This window comes from Vanessa cardui, chromosome 23, assembly GCF_905220365.1.
Source record: "Vanessa cardui chromosome 23, ilVanCard2.1, whole genome shotgun sequence".
NCBI lineage: Eukaryota > Metazoa > Arthropoda > Insecta > Lepidoptera > Nymphalidae > Vanessa > Vanessa cardui.
The window spans coordinates 9111107-9129665 of NC_061145.1; the positions used below are offsets into that span (position 1 = coordinate 9111107).

Genomic DNA, 18559 nt, shown 5'->3' on the forward strand with positions numbered 1-18559 from the left:
TATAAACAAATTCAATGTTAATATAACGGTCCAATTGGGAGAAGTATGCATTGAATAAAAATACATACTGCATTAATATTAATTAAAAAATATATTAAAATCAATCAAAAAGTATAATTGTTTTCCGAGTGGGTACTCTGTTTTTACTTAAAAACAAAAATGCATATATTAAACCTTTGAAATTGTAGATATTCAATTGTTCACATTTATTCTACATTTTAATGAAACAGTTGATATTTTCGTTGAACAACACTTTTTATCGCTACGGTCGGAAAGGGTCATGGTCATTCCGCAAGCCGCGTTACGTTTGGTGGTAAAGCGCAATAAATTTAATTAATAATATATTTGTAGTAACTTTAAACAATGTACAGGATATTATGAATTAAAAACATCGTGGCCTTAGCTCAATTTTACCAGGGGTCGCCTCATCATATCATCTTCCATACTTCTCTGTCTGATATCACGAGTAACATTCTTTCCAGCCATATCTTCTTTCAAATAATTTAATCATCGTTTCTTTGGTCATCCCCTTCCTCTATGTCCATCCACGTCCAACCTCAACGCCTTCCTCACAACAAAGTCCGACAGACATACATCCCTGTATGAAGCCCAATAATATGTTACATCTGGAGCTTAAAATCCATACCATCTTGCGAGGCGAAGGCATTAAACAAATCATTCATGGCTTAGTCAGTGAAGCCATGGCAGTGGCCTAAATAGGGAGGTGCCACCGGTGCCCAGGCACAGGGCGTACGCTCTCGGGGGCGCAAAAATAGACAGACTGGGCAGAACTATTGTTTTTTCTTTTTGCTCTTGTTAAGATTTCGCTGAGCCCCTAGTACTCGATTCCAATACAAACGTATAATACTTACATGCTAGTATAATTAAAAACAAACATCGCGCTCATTTTTTTGGCAGCGAACGAGCGTATTTGTGTTTAGTGTTTATCGTTAATGGGCAACGCATATGCAGTAGTGAACCTGCGTTAAAGTTTTAGTAAGTGAGACAGTAAAATAGGCAAAAGATCTGCTTAAATAGGACGCAGTTATAGAAGCTCACACAGGGCGCAGGAATGGCTATTTACGGCACTGAACTATGGAACTGCTTTCAGCTGAAATTCGCCAGTCGTCTTTACATTTCGCCAAACTGAAAACTCGCCTAAAATTATCTGGCACACTTGTTGATCATCGTCGTAGTTTTTTATTAGTTGTAAAAAAAAATACTGCCCTAACTGGCTCGTTGAATTAGCTAGCTTATCGCAGAATTTCGACCAATGAGCGATCATAATAATATTGCAATGAACACACTCATTGGTAGAAAAGACAATATATTGCCTGTTGCATCTCATGCAAATTTTGATAAGTACAAATTTCAAATGTAGTCTATGTCTTGGTGTGCAAGAACAAATAAATAAATACTTAGCTTAGATTACTTGGTGGTAGGCCTTAGTGCAAGCACAAATAAGTAGGTACCAACCGCTTATCACATATTCTATCGACAAACAGCAATATTACTGTTGTGTTCCGTTTCGAATGTTGAGTTAGCTAGTGTAACTACAGCCACAAGAGACATAATGTATCCGCTAATAATGGTGATGACGCACTGGTGGTTAAACGAAATGGTTAATATTTCTTACAGTATCAATGAGTAACCAATTGGCTTCCGCTAAGTAGATAGATAGCCTTCCTGTCAGTTGCGTTGGTAGGTGAGGCAGGGCCCCGGTGCATAGAAAAAGAATGGGGCCTCACCCCCTCTTTCCCATCCCTCTTTATGTAATAATTTCCCTTTAATATAATATTAAGATACCGAATAAAAAATCTTGTGCGGACTGCTCGTGATTTTCTAGCTTCGGAAGCTTAAGGTTTAATTTAGAGGGCCCCCTGAACTCTGGGGTTCTAGTGCACTTCACTACCTGGCCCTACGATAGCAACGCCATTGCTTCCTGTTATGAATAAAAGGTTATGTTATCTCGTGAACGTGAAGTTGGCTATTTTCTTTGAATTAACCGTTGGAGTTTGGATAAGGCAACTTCATAAAATTAAGAATTTTATTATAAATTATATTGAATTAAACTCTAATTCATATTAATAAACTATCATTGATTACACTACAATTAACAATACAAGGAAAAGACCTTTGTTATAATCTCTTGAGACATTTAGTAATCTCCAAGGCATCATTATTTTCTGACTTTGGCTACTAAAATGGAACAGCAAGCTTCTATATATAGATTCTCTTAGCATAAAATTACTAATGTTTATAGTTTGTATCATGAAGCGTTATATTTTTTATTATTAAGAAATTGATATAGTTTACGCTGGCCGGTATTATATTTATATGCACGTATGCTTTGCGCATAACTAACCTCCTTGGATTACTTTTCATAAACATACATTAAAAATGTAGTAAATTTGTCTTACTGACTTATCCTTTAATTTATATTTTTTGAATAGAAAGTTCAGAATTTATAGCTTTACGTTCAAAAATTAGCATTGTTCCTCTTTTAAAGAGTATTATCTATGATTGTTTAAAATTGCTACTTATAGCGCGATATCGACCGTTTAGAATTTGTAATACTACATAGCTATCTATATTTAGATCGCCCTTCTCTGGGATTGACTACACGAAATTAATCTTATTTTATTAGATTGGATCAGACAATACAGCAGCGCCGCGCATTAACAAACGCTTGTATGGCTTTTGAATTAGATATTTTAAAGTGCGTATCTAATATTAGACAGTAAACATGTACAGTACGACACAACTTAGATGTAGCATCGGCAAATTTAATAAAACCGATTACACCCGATTTATATAACCAGTAGAAATAGCTACCTATCGCGTCATTTATTCGTCGCTATAGACTCTCGCGTCAGTTCAACCCGAGAAAGCAAATGCTTACAAATCGACGTGTCAAATTAACAAATGTATGTTAATACAAGTTATTACGTTTGCGTAAAGATAATATTCACATAATAAATAATGATTTTTTGTTTTGAGTTTTTTTTCGCGGGTAGGTGTGAAATAAGTGAAGGCATGTTTTTTAATGCTCTCGTTTTATTTAATTAAATTAATGAAAAATATGCTGTGAAAGTCTTGTCACTTACCAGTATTACATTCCTTTAATGACAACAATTATAGTCTACACTAAACACCTATCGCATTCACAATAAAAATTTTCATAAAATTTTTCTAATTGTTCAAACAATACAACAGCAGCAGAACAATGGAGTCCTTAAAACACACAATATTTGAACTCAGAGATCACTTTGATAATAAAATGGCCGAGTTTCAAAAAAATCTTCAAAGTGCTTCCATCCCGGCCACAAGTCCTACTTCCAATATTGCGGCTCAATTCAGTGTCTTCAGAAGTTTTGTTATGGGTGCTCTCGAGGGGCTTCAATTACAACTTGGGCTTTTGGCTGGCAAGTATGATGAGTTAGAAATGAAATCCCGTAGAAAAATTCTTCTTGTCCACGGCATTCAGGAAAGCAAATCAGAAAAACTGGTGTCAGGTACTGTTAAGATTCTTTCTGAACATCTAAAAATCCCCGAATTGAAAGTGGAAGATATAAGCCGTTGTCACCGTCTCGGCCGCTCCAGCTCTGACAAGCCACGTGCCGTTCTTATCAAATTCCGAGATATTGACCTTAGAAATAAGATCTGGTTCAGTAAAACCAATTTGAGGAATACTGGTATTACAATATCTGAATTCCTCACTAAAGAACGTCATGAGGTTTTTGTTGCGGCTCGTCAGCGATTCGGGATCACAAAGTGCTGGACTAAGAATGGCACTGTGGTAGTTTTAGAGTCACATGGCACTAAGAAGAGGATTTCTACGATGGCTGAATTAAAGTCCTTAACTTCATCCACCGACATCACAGAGGTAAATACTACTCCTATTGCTTCTACTAGCTGCGGCACTCTGGCATCAAAAGACTTGAAAATCCCCAACATCAGGCCAAAAAGAACCGCCAAAAAGTAATACTTTATTTTCTTTTGTTTTATGTTATTAATTATCCCTTATCTTTGTGTCCTAGTTTATTTTAGTTTTATATTAATTTTGCTTCTGCGGTGTTTGTTTATCTGTTTCATTACGGTTGCAATAATTCTATCCGCTTATCTCTTTATTTATTTATCTTAGTTACTTGTCACAATCATATTGTTCGGTGTGTGCTTGTTGTGAGATCTCATTCGAATTACAGAGTAATAATAATTAAATCTCAGTACTTCAACTCGCGATATAATTTATCGAACACAATTCTTTTATTTGTTTACTGATACCGACATTCGTCATTCTTTTTAATGACTGTCAAACTCAAAGGTCAAACTGACAAATGTGATTACAGAGTAAACAAATATTGAGCCATAAACAAAAGCGTTCCGTTTTAAGAAGAAATATGGATACCATTTATCTACTGTTATTTCGTGGTAAAATATAGATATATATTTTGTAAATTAATGTAATTTAATTTATTTGTTTTTTTTTTTTTTTTTTTTTTATCAATACCTATTTGTTTTCATTTTAAGCACTTGTCATTTGTTTCCATATCGTTTAAATATTCCCTGATTATACCTAACTACTAAGCGAGGAGATTTAATTATTATCTATCCATTGATTGATTTTTGTGCCTAAATGTTTTATGTTTTGCTTTTTCTTTTTTTTTTGTTGTTGTTTTTGCTATGCTTTGGTGTTGCTGTTTGCACTGTTTTTGTTTTATTTCATGCATTTAACTATGACCAACTTGTGTTAGTGCTGGTAAGTGTAAGTTTTTGTCTGATAAAATTAGCTTTTACGGGTTATATACATCTGTTTAAATATACATATATATTATTTTAAATATATTTATTATATATATATTTATATCTATTTAGTATGAGTATTAATAATATTGATTTGAATATTGACTCAGACGATGATAACACTTTTGTATCACTTTCCTCTTCGGCTGACAGTTTTCATAGTACTTACATCCCGCTTTCCTCTTCTCTTGATTCAACCTTCTCTCTTTTCACAAAAAATTTTAATGTTGTTCATTTGAATGCGCAGAGTATTCCAGCTCACTATCCTGATCTCTTATCTTCCTTTGCCAACTCTAATATTCACGCTATCCTTATCTCCGAAACATTCCTCAAGCCATCTCTTCCTTCTTCCTCCTTCTCATTACCTAACTTTCACCTTATCCGCAATGATCGAACTGGAAAAGGAGGCGGAGGAGTTGCTATTTATTTACGTAACCACATTCCTTTCACTGTCCTGAATAAATCCGATTCCCAATACTCTGAATCCGCCGAGCACATACTCATTGAGGTTATATTTGGACACATTAAGGTACTACTCGGTGTTTTTTACAGTCCTTCGCTCCACATAGACTACTTCGACACATTCGAAAGTCTATTGGAAAATTCCTTGCCTAATGTTAACCATGCTATTATTATGGGTGACTTCAATACCTGCCTTATCAAAAATGACGCTCGTGCCAAGCGCTTATTGAACATAATTAATAGCTCCAATCTAAATTTTCTCCCATCCAATGCCACTCATTACTTTCCCAACTGCATCCCAAGCCAACTTGACCTATCCTTTGTTTCATCCTTGGAGCATGTTGAAATTCACGGACAACTACCTGCTGAAGCCTTTTCGTACCATGACCTAATATACCTGTCATACAAAGTACGTCCGCCGAAAGTTAAACCCACTGTGGTCATGCGTCGAAGCTTCAAACATTTTGACAACGAAAAATTTATGCAGGATCTTAGTGGTATCAATTGGGACTCAATTTTAAACGCTTCTACTATCGATGAGAAACTTGAACTTTTTAACTCCTCTCTAAATGATCTCTTCGATAAACATGCTCCTTTCCGTCCCATCAAGCTCAAACACCTACCTGCACCTTGGTTATCTCAGGACATTCGGAAGTTAATGAAGAAGCGTGACAGAGCTAAATCAAAATTTAAATTAAACCCAACTATCGACAACCTCGTGAAATATAAGAGTTTACGTAATCGGTGCCGTAAAGTATGTAGAGATGCTCAACGTAAATATATACAAGATAAGATTGAGAACAGCAATTCTTCTCAGACCTGGAAATTCCTACAATCTCTAGGTATTGGACGACAAGCAACCAGGATCCCTCATACTGTTGATCTCAATGCTCTGAACGGATTTTTTGCTAGTACTGTCCTAATGAACAACAGTGATTTAATTAGTACTTTGAATCATTTTAGATCCTTGCCTATTCCTAACAGACCCTCTTTTCACTTTTCCCCAATTACTGCTAGTGACGTTAAGGCCAACATCCTTGCAATAAGATCCGATGCCACGGGATGTGATGGAATCAACCGTAGAATGATACTTGCTGTGCTAGATTATGTTCTCCCTATATTATTTCACATTTTCAATTTCTCCCTTGACCATAACGAATTCCCTTCCACTTGGCGTTTAGCTTATATCCTTCCAATTCCCAAAAACAAAAATCCCATATCTTTCTCTCACTTTCGTTCAATATCTATTCTTCCATTTCTGTCTAAAGTGTTAGAACGTATTGTCCATCTTCAATTAACAAAGTATCTAGCAGAGTACAATGTACTCTCTGATTTCCAATCAGGATTTCGGAGAGGTCATAGTACTACTACTGCCCTACTAAAAGTATGCGACGATATACGTTTTAACATGGACAACAGACATGTTAGTATCCTGGCATTATTGGACTTCAGTAATGCGTTCAATACGGTTGATTTAGATCTCCTGCTGGCAGTGCTTCGGTCGATTAATATATCTTCCGATGCATGTGAGTGGTTTCGTAGCTACCTGTTTGGTCGTCAGCAATGTGTACGGATTAATAATAAATTATCCAGCCTCCAATCTCTCTCATCTGGTGTTCCTCAAGGCAGTGTCCTCTCTCCACTTTTATTTTCAATTTTTATTAATACTGTATCCCATCTCCTCTCGTCTTCCTTTCATCTTTATGCTGACGACTTGCAGGTCTACGTTTCTGCTCCCTTAACAGGTATCGGAGGGGCTATTGAGAGGCTGAACCAGGAATTGCATAAAATTTGTACTTGGAGCAAGACGTGCGGGCTTCTTGTAAATCCAGATAAATCGCAGGTCATTATTATTGGCAGCTCCAAACTACTTACTAAAGTTGATTACGCCAACCTACCTGCGATCATCTTTAACAATACGCCTCTGTCACTTAGCAGTTCCGTTAAAAACCTTGGTCTTCTTATCGATAATACATTATCCTGGACTGTGCAAGTTGCTGAAGTCAGTAGAAAAGTTTTCGCCACATTTCATTTGTTAAAACGTTGGAAACACTTTCTGCCCATTAAGACTAAAATCACGTTATGTCAAACTCTTCTACTTCCTATTTTGGACTACGCAGATTGTTGTTACACAAACATTACTGAGGACCAACTCAATAAGCTAGAAAGGTTACAGAACGTTTGCATCAAATTCATCTTTGGTCTACGGAAATTTGATCACGGCTCCGAATATCGGGCGCAACTTAAGTGGCTTACTATTCGACATCGTCGCAACTTGCACATGTTATCCCTTCTTTACTCTATCCTCTACAATCCTCTTCTTCCCGCGTATTTGAAGGAACGGTTCTGTTTTGTGGGTACTGACGTCAGCTATCCACATGAACTGCGATCACGCTCTGACAACAAACTGTCACTGCCGGTCGCTCATACCCACTTCTATAGCGAATCCTTTACGATGACAGCTGCTAAGCTATGGAATACGCTCCCTGCCGAAATTCGTCAATCTGAGTCAATTTATATATTTAAAAATAGGTTACATAAGTATTATTTATCTATTCAATCTGCGTAAATACTATTTCCTATATTATCATACTATTAGTATTTATTTATTAAGTATTATATTTTATGTACGTAAGTTTTATTATTATTATTATTATTTTTTTTTTTTATTATATGTTTAGTATAACTTTCTGCTATATATATAATTTTATTTATATAATTATTTGGTATATATAATACATATGTATTTATTAAACTTATATATATGTATTTTGTTATATATTATTTGTATTATTTAAAAATTAATTTGTAGCTGTTTAAGAATAAAACATGCTTGTTTGCACCATCCCGTTTCCCACAGACAAATTCTTACTCTAAAGGGTTGTCTGTAAGAGATTGCTTTAAGCAATAAGACCGCCTTTGCACGCTTCTCTTTTTGTTATGTTCTTGTAATGTTATGTACACTGTATCTTTTGCTTTTTGTGTGCAATAAAGTATCTATAAATAAAAATAAATAAATAAATAAATGATGATTTGGGATAGCGTACTTAATTCGGATGTGATCGGTTTTACGAATTTTGCCAATGCTACATCTAAGTTGCGTCGTACTATATTTAATATATCCTACGTCACGTTTTATCGCGCTATGACAGTTTTCGTTAAAACTACACACGTTATCTGGAAGATCGATTTTTCGTAATCACGCAGTAACACCGAAAGGTAAACGATTTTCATTGTAATCGCGATTTAGCTGATAAATAAACTAAGTATTGCCTAATTGTTTCATTGCTTTCGATGCTTCAAATATTATGTTTGATAAATCGTCTATTATCCATTATGTTTAGTGCACTTAAACTGTTACAATAAATAGCTCTTTACCCCTATAAATCTCTTCCTACTAACTTTAGAAATTATGCTCTTTGTGTTAAAAAAAACGTTGATTAATATTGCATATTACTTAATACAAAATTATGTTGATGATAAAAAGCGTGGACTACGTATCTATTGAATTCTAGGCAGGATTAATTTGAATGTATGATAGGTTCGTTTCCGTCACGACTTTGTCCGCGTTTAAGATTGAGTTACAAACACTTTCAGTTTCTATGTTGTCTTGGGTCTGGGTGTTTGTGGTACCGTCGTTACTTCTGATTTCCGTAACACAAGTGCTTCAGCTACTTACATTGGGATCAGAGTAATGTATGTGATGTTGTCTCATATTAAAAAAAAAAAAAATGAGCAACAACGCTCGTTGTACTATGGTCCGTTTCCAATTATAGGGGAAGGTTGCTATGATTGGACCACTTAACTTTATGTCATCATATCTCATGAAATATCATCGACAAACGGAATCCAAATGTTGTAATGTAATGCTATTTATGTTAATTAATCATATATAAATTATTGGCAATGTAAGTTGCAAGATTTTAAAAATATACTAAGATAAATTTTCAATGAGGAGTTGCTTTCTTTGGACCAACGTCACCTTGAATGGACCACTAAGTTGCCATCATTGGACTTAGAAACATTTGTATTAACGGTCCAATGAAGGTGACTCAAATGAAACACAATAAGAATTAATTTTATATTCTAAAGTTTTTATTATAATAATATATTTTTCTCCTTGTAAACAAATGTTATAACTAACTGTTTAGGAACTTTTCATGAAATCAAAAATTGTTATCAGTCATAATATATTATTAAAATAAATGATAACAATTACAAAAAATATCAAGTAGGGACTTTTATAGAGAAAAAAAATCATATTTATATAATTTCACACAAATTTTCATACGGAAAATTCACACAGACAAAAATATTTCTTAGAATTCTACTAAGTGAAAATAAGTAATTTGCTAAGTTTCTTTGATTGGACCGGTCCAATAATGGCGTCACCATAGTGGTCCATTGATGGCAACTAGGTATATCAACAAAACGAAAGCGTGTATTTAAAAATATGTAAAATAAGGTAAAAAACTTCATCACCTCTGTAAGAGCAGATAAATTTGCTATCCTGATCTATTACAATCATCAAACATTAATAAATACAATGCTATTTACATCGGTTTGTTGATGGCTCGGTTTTTATATCACGGTCGCCGTTGATGCAGGTGTAAGCATTACTACTTGCCACACGTCGTAAGCGCACTGAGGTTTGGCGGGTGGGCAACGGGTGTGGTACTGTTGCCTAGCATCGTATTGAAGTGGTCATAACACGTATAGTTTTTGAAAGAATTAGGTGGTCCAATGAAAGAGCCGGTCCAATGATAGCAACCTTCCCCTACGGCTCAGCGTTTACGAAAAAAGTTGGGTACTTTAATAAATCTTACCTAACTAAACAACTATTCTCTATTCTATATTGTAATTATACTATATCTGGACAGGAAAAACAAATAAATAGTATACCTATATGAGCTGAGATGGCCCAGTGGTTAGAACGCGTGCATCTTAACCGATGATTGCGGGTTCAAACCCAGGCAAGCACCACGATGTATATATGTGCTTAATTTGTGTTTATAATTCATCTCGTGTTCAGCGGTGAAGTAAAACATCGTGAGGAAACTTGCATACGTCTAATTACATCGTGCAATCATCAATTCAATTCTGCCACATGTGCATTCCACCAAACCGCATTGGAACAGCGTGGTGGAATATGTTCAAAACCCTCTCCTTAATGGAAGAGAAGGCCTTATCTCAGCATTGGGAAATGTACAGGCTGTTACTTTACTTTACTTTGAACCGAGATTGTCCAGAGGTTAGAACGCGTGCATCTTAACCGATGATTTCGGGTTCAAACCCAGGCAAGCACCATTATATATAATTCGTTAAATGGTTACCAGTCCTGACTGTGCGTGAATTTTTATATGAGTAAGTAAAGCAATGACTATAGAATCAAGTTATCATTGTTCCTCACGTATAAATATTTTTTTGTATATGAAAAGATATATACATCGGACAGGCGAAAAAATATAGGGTATAAAGAAAAATCATATATTTAGGTCACCTAGCATATTTTTATAACATTTTTAGAAACAGAAGTAGGAAGTAGGTTTACCTCTAAAACAATCTTTAATTTACAATAACAATCACCACCACAAAAGTAAAACATCAAGTCTACAACAAAAATAACCATCAATAATCACATTACACCGTAATAATTATATTCGCGATCTCAATGTGTCAACCACGAATCTCCCACCTTTTTTTTTAAAGGGAAGTTTTGTGACTTGACGCAGATGTTGCTTATTTATTCCAACAATATAATGTTCTGGATTACATGCCATTACATAATAAGAATAATCTTTTGGACAGGCAATCTATAGGTTAAAATTCGCAATACACATAAATCGACAAAAAAACAATTTTTCCACGTATCGCAAAGTCTAGTTATATTTTGAGTCAGCTATTTATAATAGGCCTTGCCTTATGATTGTCTTTCATTAACAATACCTATTGTTACTAGTAAGCTGTAATCAATAAGCTGAAGATCTTCGAATATTATCATGTCAATATTTTAAAACGAGAAAATATGTATTATGCAACTACCCACGCGATTTGCAAGATTATTTATGATGTAGATATTAAATTGTGCTGAATCGCTTTACCCAAATATATTTCACGGTCAAGAGCGACTGTTTATTTTTAAAATAATCCGATCTGAATCGTAATGTGTTTTGACTCCACAGATCTGTCAATGTGTTTGTGCCGAGTTATTTTTTTAATTTATGCCTATGTATGACAAAAAAATTTAATCCGATATATTGTAAAAAAGATTAATTCAAACTTAGTACAACATATAAAATGACTGCATAAAAATACATGTAATAAGTAATGTTAATAAAAAATAAAATAAATATTCATTTCATGTTTTTTTTAATGTTAATAAAAGTACCATGAGTAAACTTATATTATTCCTTAAATTTGATTTTTTTACAAAGTATATAAAAAATTACCACATATATTTACTTTTAAACAATGAATAAAATAATTCATTTTGTAAAAAGCAAAAATATTTTAATCGAGTTGTTTTTTATTGATCTATATTTTCATAACTCAACTTTTGTGATTATCAAATAAATTCCACCAATATTTTATGGAAATATACTTAATTATTTAAACATGATTTTTTATTTGTTTCATAATAACAAATAAATAGGCGGTAATCACAAATAGCGCTCACTAACAAATGCTTGACAGCGACGCAGGTCATTTCAAATTATTTGGCCAGTGTTCCAAAATCCGGCGCGAACGCCGAGCGCGTCCATTGCTGAGTCCGTGCGCGCAATATCGTCATTACATAATTAAAAAAAAATAATTATTACGTCTACAGAACTACAATTATACTAAATTTAGTGACTTATCAGAACAGTTTGTGCATTTATTGTTGTTTTTCAATAGGTCATCTGCCTTTTATTTTTGGTAAGTAATAATAATTTAATTTTTTTTAGAATGTATTTTTTTAAAATATAAGTTCATAGTTGAGCGTAATTTTAGACAAATATGAGTTAATTATCTAAAATCAAATATGTTAAAAGTATATTCACGATTAGCGAAAACCTACATTAAATTAAATTATTTTTTTTAAGACTACCTACATTAAATTAATAAACGTATTTGATGTTGAATAATTTACATCAAGATCGTTTAATTCGCATATCGCAATTTTGAAAAAAAAAATTATAAAAAAGTGTCAAATAAATAACGACGTTGATTTATTCCATATTATATGTAAACGCTTTGTTATCACTAAATTAGTGATTTTACACAATTTGAAAGAGAATTTATTCGATTTGTAATGTAATTATATAGTGTAGCTTACGCGTGACGTGCTGTCGTAGCTTTAAGCTTATTACGGAGCCCTTATATTATCACGTTTGCTTGGTACTTCTCATGAAGAGTTTTATATTTTATTCAGATAACAGTTGTTTCAAAAAATAAATAAATTATACATTAGAATCGGTTTTAGGTCAAAAAAATAAAACTAGCTACAGCACATAATCCGTCATCCCCATTATAGCCTGTAGAGCGGTGAGTTAAAAGAAATATGCTTTTCCCTGAGACTCAAACTATCTACATAACTTCATCTAAATTGGATCAGCGGTTTAACATGTTGGCAACGGCATAATTGTTTTTATTTTTTTATTCCGGCGGTAGGTGGTGTTTAAGACCTCGTATGACAATCTATCTAATTTATCATAATAACTATACGGGGCTTATTAGATCCCGTAACGTTTAAGAAATGTAACTCGATGGGATCGAATTTTTCATTTCTCTTAAGTGCGGTAGATGGTCAAAGAGACCCCGTATTCAAGTACACCATAGCATTCTGTTTTCAATAGGCATCATGTAAATATATTTATCACTTTCCTACAATATAATAATTAGATGTTACAGCCTCCGTACGAAAGAGACATCTATATTTTTCTTAGTCACACTGCAGAGGGGTTGTGAGGGAAAGATCCTTTCGCATTTATGATATTAGTATAAATATGAAAATATTAGGTTTATGATTATCTGTGATTTTTTTTATATACATATTATATCGTAATATAACTAAAACTGATACTATTTACGATTTGGTATCGTCGTTATCTTTTAAATTATCTCCTTCCTACGATATATTAGATAAATTAAAAAATATATATGTATATCAAATTGGTAACAAGATCTCCTATCATTTTTTAAAATTAGGAATATTTTTATTTTATAACTATATCAATGTGTTAAACATTTTATAAGTCTAAAGAGTTTTTATGCTTTGAAAGAGAAACTAAATTAAATATCTATGTATACTTTTTACGTAAAATATTGTTTTTTATGGAAGGTTAGAGCTTATGTAACTATACTTTAAGACCCCAAGTAGCGCAATATCAATATTATTAACATATACTATTCTAAACGAAAATATATGCATCTATTCAGTAACAAAATTAAATTTATATTTTTTTAATAAAATGAAACTTTACATATATAATCTAATTTGTATGGTTTTGTTATCTTTCCTCTTGTCGTTTCATGCACACTAAAATCATCTCGTAAGCACGAAAGTTACTCACACTAATGCAAATCGATAACAATTGAATGTGGAGGGGCGCGTCTTCACGAGTGTATACTTTTATACCTGTCATTTGTATGGTACGAAAAAGTACAGATAATAAAAATATAATCTCTGTGAAACGTTAGGTGGTAATGAATAGATTAACTTATTTTTTAAATGATTTCTGTATATTTTTAGTCTGTCGAATTTTTAATCTGTTAATATTATTGACCGCGTTACATTGTTTTCCTTTAATTCATAATAAGCAATAGTACAATACGAAGATTTCTAGGCGAATGCAAATAATTGATATTTTCCTTATAAATTGTGATTCAATAAAAAAATCTCGAAGGATAATTGTTTTACAACAATTCTTGAGAGCGAGGACTAATTATAAATACAACAATATTTAATTACCTATGTACATACTTTAAGATGACAGAGGAAATTAGAAATGGTATTGAGCATGTGTCACAATAATAATAATTCGTATCTGCAAGGGTCAAGAATGTGTGTGTTGAGTACACACGCATTTCTATACTTCGGGTTTATTTAAAATAGTTTTGAACTGCATGTAAATATTTAACAACCATAAAGTAATGAATCTATTTATTAATAATTACATAAAAATAATTATTAGGATAAATAATATATATTTTTTTATTTACTACTCGCAAATTTAAATAATTACAATTTAAATTTGAGTCGAAAATGAACATAATAAAATAGGGTTATCGTTAATACATAAAGTTGACTTTAATTCTGCTTAAAGACCGTGTACTTAACCTAATTACTTTATTCAACTAGTCCTAGTAGGACTGATTGTTTTTTATTAAAGAATTGTATAATACTTATAATCTTTTTGTATCTGTGGTGAACTTAAAAGTAAAGAGCTGAGATAGCACAGTGGTTAGAACGCGATCTTAATCGATGATTTCGGGTTCAAATCCAGGTAAGCACCACTATATATATGTGCTTAATTTGTGTTTATAATTCATCTCGTGCTCGGCGGTAAAGGAAAACATAATGAGTAAACCTGCATGTGTCTAATTTCATCGAAATTCTGCCACACGTGCATTCCATCAACCCGCATTGGAACAGCGTGGTGGAATATGCTTCAAACCCTCTCTTTAATGGAAGAGGAGGCATTAGCCCAGCTGTGGGTAATTTACAGGCTGTTACTGTGTGTGAACTTGTAGCTATGGTAAAAGTGTCTGTGTTACCATTCAATAAATAATTACCATAGTAACTTTTTATTACAGAATAATCTTCGTAAAAAAAATTATATATTATTCTTTTAGAATATGGCTATACCAAGCAAATATTTTACGCACTTTGCTAGGTTGTACTTTACATAGATTAACGAAGTTTCCAAGTCGCGACGTGTAGGTGTCCTTAGTGACACTTCCACTATCATATGTTCTATGGCAACCTGTATGTTTTAATATGTCTACGTTTAATAAGCATATGTCTATCGTCTACCCACATAGTAAGAGTTAATAAAATAACTAGACGATCAAGTAAAACCAATTCAAGCCACATACATATTAAGATATATAATTATGTACTAGTAGCCCGGTTGGTTGTCACGTATCAGGCAAAAAAATATGACTGTCCTTTTTTATGGTATAGGTTGGCGGACGAGCATATGCATACCTGATGGTAAGTACCAACTCCCATAGACAATGACGCTGTAAGAAATATTAACTATTCTTTACATCGTCAATGTGCCACCAACCTTGGGAACTGAGATGTTATGTCCCTTGTGCCTGTAGTTACACTGGCTCACTCACCCTTCAGACCGGAACACAACAATACTGAGTACTGTTATTTGGCGGTAGAATAACTGATGAGTGGGTGGTGCCTACCCAGACGGGCTTGCAACAAAGCCCTACCACCAAGTGGAGTAGAGTAGAACTAGAAATTTCACGACATTTGGTTCAGCGGTTTGGTCGTGAAAGAGCGACAGTCAGACAGATAGACAGACAGACAGAATCGCTTTCACATTTATAATATTGATTAGTTCTATTTTTTCTTAAAAAAAAACTATGGAAAACCACATATTAACCACAGACAGTAACTCTAAACTTACCGCGAATATCAGATCAGTGTATTGTGGAATACAGTGTATATATAAGAAACACAAGCGGAAATAAGTAACGCTATTACGATTATTATGACGACCTCCATGGTCGGGTGGTTTGTACACCGGTTTTCATGGGTACGCCACTCTGAGGTCCCGGGTTCGATTCCTGGCCGAGTCGATGTAGATTACCATTAGTTTTATATGTTGTCTTGGGTCTGAGTGTTTGTTGGTACTGTTTACCTTACTTCTGATTTCCATAACACAAGTGCTTCAGCTACTTACATTGGGATCAGAGATTGTATGTGATGTTGTCTCATATTTATTTATTTATTACAACAAAGAATCCGCTATTTCAACAAAGAAGAAGAAGAAAGAGTAAATTATTTGGTCTTCTACTATATAAGAAGGTGGCTTACATAATGCTGTTTCAATGTTATTTATTGGTGATACCCATGCAGAATCGTCTTTAGCCTGTTGGAGGCCCTGGGAATATTATTATAATGGGGGCCCTTGTAACTAGATAAACAAGGTAATAGATTTATTTTTATTAGGTTTTGAGGAGGTCCTATCGATCGCAGGGCCCTGGGCATTCGCCCAATGTACCCAATGGGAAAGAGGGATCTGTACATATGCATGCATGCGTATGCATATGCCATAGGCGACTTACTTAATTAGCCATTCAATTAACAACCTTGCCTTTATACTGAGCGACGTCGTTAGCGACTTGAATGATATACAGCCGTTCATTCATTCGTACATCTTCCGTTCATATAATTGGGTATTTTGTTTTAGATTCTCCGGACAGACATATTTAAAATATACTATAAAGTTGAATTTACAAAACAATATTATTTCATAATTTATATTTCCAGGGCAATCTAAGGAATTTCATTTCATTTATTCTTCTATGATTGTAGAATGAATGAATGAACGTAATTATTGGTTAAAATTATAATCTTCTAACCATTTACCTATCTCAGTTCGAGAAGTTGCCTTCAATATAATAGTGTCGAGATTGTTTTATATCTGCTCTCTCTATCACGGTTGGCACGAAAGAAAGAGAGCAATATATTTCCTGTCAAATAGGATTAGTTAACGAGATGTATCAATCAATATCATGCGTACATTACTTCACGCATATCACGCTAACAGCGGACATCACGTACACAAACAATATTTATTGTTATTTAAATAGATTTGGCAATGTATCAATATTTCTATACATATAACGAAATAACCGGATCTTTTCTGTCCGTGGAATATTTTTTCAAAAGTAAAAAGTAAAATAAAGTAAAGTAACAGCTTGCAAATTTCCCACGGCTAAAATAAGGCCTCCTCTTCCATTAAGGAGAGGGTTTGGAACATATTCCACCAGGCTGTTCCAATGCGGGTTGGTGAAATGCACATGTGGCAGAATTTCGATGAAATTAGACACATGCAAGTTTCCTCACTATGTTTTCCTTCACCGCCGAGCACGAGATGAATTATAAACACAAATTAAGCACATACATATAGCGGAGCTGTGCGGTTTGAACTCGCAATCATCTGTTATGATCACGCGTTCTAACTACTGGGCCATCTCAGCTCCATTTTTTCAAGGTAATTTTTATTTTAATTGGCGTAATATTATAAAAAATATATGAAAAATCTAGGTAAAATCTAGATATAAACAAGCCACTCCGGTCTATTATTGGGTTTGCTCAATTTAGACCATATATTATGTTAGAGTTCTAGCGCATGCAGGTTTCCTGACGATATTTGCCTTCAGAACCGTGATGAAACGTACGTAATGAAAAGCTATATAAGCAAACGATTAACATAACTCAATGGAAATGGCACATTCGATGAAGTATTAATAGTCTGGTTTACGCAGAATCATAACCTTACGTTTGATTAAAACCAGTCGACCCACTCTGGAAGGGATACAACTAATTTCACACTAACTAGATTACGTCAGGATATTATCATTACATAGTATAAAACAAAGTCGCTTACCGCTGTCTGTTTGTGTCTTAGATCTTTAAAAGTACACAAAGGATTTTGATGCGGTTTTTTTTAATCGATGGAATGATTCGAGAGAAAGGTTTTTGTATATAATGGACAATATAGTTAAGAATCACGGATAATTTTAGAAGTTTCTAATGTGATGTCGTAAATAGACAAATTCTGTAGTATATTTAGTATAGTATTGTACCCATGCGAAACCGAGCGGGTCGCTAGTATATATATTATATCTATCTTTATGGGTATCAATAAAAAGAATTAACATCCGAGTTCCCAAGAATGGTGGCGCATCGCTGATATGTTGAATGATCAATGTTTCTTACATTTCCTACGTCTATGGGCTTAACAGAAGAGGGTACATTTTTCCAGGCCTTTCTATCTTTCCTTTACTTTTGATGAGTGTGTACACCGGTTTTCATGGGTACGCCACTTCGAGGTCCCGGGTTCGATTCCAGGCAGAGTTGATGTAGATTTAGAGTTTTCTATGTTGTGTTGGGTCTGGGTGTTTGTGGTACCGTCGTTACTTCTGATTTTCCATCATAAAAGTGCTTTAGCTACTTACATTGGGATCAGAGTAATGTATGAGATGTTGTCTCAAATTTATTAAAAAAAAAAATAACCTACCTATGGAAAAAAAGAGATATTGAGTTAAAAGAGGGTAGACTCGATCA

General features: G+C 33.8%; 1 protein-coding gene across 1 annotated transcript in view; it reads left to right on the forward strand.

Annotated features, from left to right (window-relative positions):
• Window positions 1-11975: 11975 nt before the first annotated feature.
• The window catches only part of LOC124539747 (facilitated trehalose transporter Tret1-like), a 31704-nt gene continuing 25120 nt past the window's right edge, over window positions 11976-18559 (forward strand). The window contains exon 1 of the mRNA XM_047117092.1: window positions 11976-12180. The gene's annotated coding sequence lies outside the window, so the exon portion shown is untranslated. The remainder of the gene's footprint in view (window positions 12181-18559) is intronic.